This window comes from Gracilinanus agilis, unplaced genomic scaffold, assembly GCF_016433145.1.
Source record: "Gracilinanus agilis isolate LMUSP501 unplaced genomic scaffold, AgileGrace unplaced_scaffold31494, whole genome shotgun sequence".
Taxonomy (NCBI): Eukaryota; Metazoa; Chordata; class Mammalia; order Didelphimorphia; family Didelphidae; genus Gracilinanus; species Gracilinanus agilis.
This window is the reverse complement of record NW_025364128.1, coordinates 148-3,083: the sequence shown is the minus strand read 5'-3', so window position 1 is coordinate 3,083 and position 2,936 is coordinate 148. Positions and strand designations below refer to the sequence as shown.

Genomic DNA, 2,936 nt, shown 5'->3' with positions numbered 1-2,936 from the left:
ACTAGCTGTGTGACTCTGGGCAAGTCAGGCAACCTTGTTTGCCTCAGTTTCCTCATCTGTAAAAAGAGTTGGAGAAGGAAAGGGCAAACCACTCTAGTATCTTTGCCAAGAAAACCCCCAATGGGGTCATAAAGATTCAGTCATGACTGAAAGACAATAACAAACAGTAGAGAAATGTTTTATTACTATTTTCTAGAGCTAATAGAGTCTATATGATTTGTAATCAGGTACAGAAAAATCCCAGAAGAGTCTGAGTCCCATAACAAATCATTCTCCCTAGGGGCTTTCTGCTAACAAGAATAAGGCATTTGTATTGGCCTCTGTTTCATAGGCCATAGTTTCATAGTTTGTGACCTATCCTACCAGGTACTGAGGGTAACCATGGTAGATCATTTCTTTTCTTTTTGCTACCTAAATTTTCAGTTTTCATAATACTTCCATAATAATAGATATTTTTAAATATTAGATTTATCTAAGATAGTCTGTTTTAATCCTGATGGTGAATAAAAAGCCATTATAATTATGACAGCATTTAAAATAAATCACAATTAAAGAATCTAAAATGTAAGATAAGTCAAATAAAGAACAGGAGGCAAAACACCATGGAATCCATTAAAATGAACAAAACCAAAAAAAGGCCTTGGAGGATTCCTAGTGTGTGACTAAATTAGCAGCAATGAGGAGTCCATTTTTCAACTGTATTTACATCTCACGTAACATTTATTCTGCACTTGAGAACCTTATGCTTTCATTTCAACTTTCCTTATGATTCTTTTAGTTCCAACTTGAAAATGATTTTTATGCCCCTGTTCCTTCTTTTTTTTCCTTACTGTGAACTAAAACTCATTAAAAGTTTAACTTCTGTTATTCTTCTGTATCTTACTATCATCTAGTAATGTCAATCAGCAATATTTCATAACCTGAGAAATAGAGGATTATCTTTTCACTAGACTAATTGGTGGAAATATATTAAATTTGGATAAATTATATTTCTTCTCTCCTGAATTAATATATCACTAGAATTCATAGGATAGAAGCTTCATTTGATCTTCACAACTTCAAAGTCCTGTCAGTAATCAAGAAGAGGTTACCCTAGAAAAATGCTCACATTCAAAAAGTTTTCCGTCAAGGTTCCGGAATGTCTGATTTTCATGACTCAATTTAATCTGGCCAGGGGCTATCCATGTCATAGAAAATGCTTGGTTAACTGGAAGACACAAATTAGGCCAGCTATATGTCACATATAACAATGGAATACAATGCCTTACATAGATTTCAATTGGCTAGAGGAAGTACTTAGCTTGGCTCTGTCAGTGATTACTTTCACAATAATTTTTCAAGGTCCCTTTGGCTTTGAAACATCTTGCTTTTATAACCAAACTATTTTAAAATTCTTTTCACTTTTCATGGATTGCTAAGGTTTCTGCTTTTTACCTATTTGTGATTTGGGGAATATATTTATTTTCCCTCTACATTCATGAGTTAATAGATAATTATTTTATGATTTGTTTAAATTTCATGAATATTTTATGATTTGTTTAAATTTCATGAATATAAAAATAAAAATATTATAGTGTACATTATTCTTAGCTGAACTTAAAAATAGAAATGACTTTACGTGACGATTAATGATCAGGTTAATTAGACTCTCATTTGAGGTATAACATAAAGAAATATCTAGCTCTTTTCCATTTCATAAAAATGTAGCTTGAGTAAGATTTTATTGCATTTCCAAAAACACATAATTAAGAGACAGAGCAATGTGACTGAAAATTTAGGAAAAGATGCTTTTTCCTTATTTGTTATTTATCCATTTTAAAAACATTTAAAAAATTTTGAGTTCCAAATTCCCTCCCTCTCTTCAGCTCCTTTCCCACCCATTGAGAAGGTAAGCAATATCATATCAACATTACATTTGAAATCATGCAAAATAGATTTCTACATTAGCTATACTGCAAAAAAATAAAGCAAGAAAACTAATGAATGTGAAAAATTATACTTCGGTTTCCACTCTGAGTTCATCAGTTCTCTATATGAAGGTGTATAGTATTTTTCATCTTGAGTCCTTTGAAATTGCCTTTGTTCATGGTCTTGATCAGAATACTTGTTTTTCACCATTGATAATAATTATTTTATTGCTGTTATTGTATACAAGTTATCTCCATGCTATACTCACTTCACTTTGCATATATTCATATAAATCTTCCCGGGTTTTGTTTTTTTCCTGAAAATCTTCTTCTCATCAATTCTTATAGCAATATGGTATTCATCACAAGCTTTTTTTTAACTTTTACAAAGACAAATACACCTTCATTTATTAGAAACCAGTGGAAACTCATGTTTAGCAACAGTACAAAAATTCTTAGGTAGGACATCAGTGAAATCATGCAGATGGAGCCATAAGCTAATCATACATATATGCCAACCCAGAGTAGCAGAAAAAGCACCCTGAAGCCCATGAAGAGGGAAACCACTAGGAAGATGAGCGCTTCTTTGTAAATTTCTCCAGTGTATTTGGTGGAGGTGACCCCAAAAACGAAGAACTCATTTGGTGAAGAATATGCCAATTGCCAACAACAAATGTGTGATGAAGAAAGGCCAGTAGGCTGGTATACCTGTTAATGACTTCCAGCTCCAGAAGCCAGGGTCTATGATGCCCATCAAATTGCCACTCCCAATTTGATGGGCATCGACCAAATTCCAATATCTTATGATACCATAAAAATAGCTGCTATAATTTTTTTGTACACAGAGGTCTTTTTCTTTGATCTCTTTGAGAAACAAGCCTAGTGAAGTAGTGTTATCACTGGACCAAAGGGTCTGAGGTTTTATGGCCCTTTGGGCATCTGGAAAAGAATTCTAAAAGTAAGCTAAGTGGCATAAAAACATTAACACCAGAAGGTAGGCAAGTATATTAAGGTAAATTCCAGGTGGTC

At 33.2% G+C, this 2,936-nt stretch overlaps 1 pseudogene; it reads right to left on the bottom strand.

Moving 5' to 3' along the window:
• Positions 1 to 2,408: 2,408 nt before the first annotated feature.
• LOC123254747 lies at positions 2,409 to 2,707 on the bottom strand (annotated as a pseudogene).
• Positions 2,708 to 2,936: the final 229 nt, after the last annotated feature.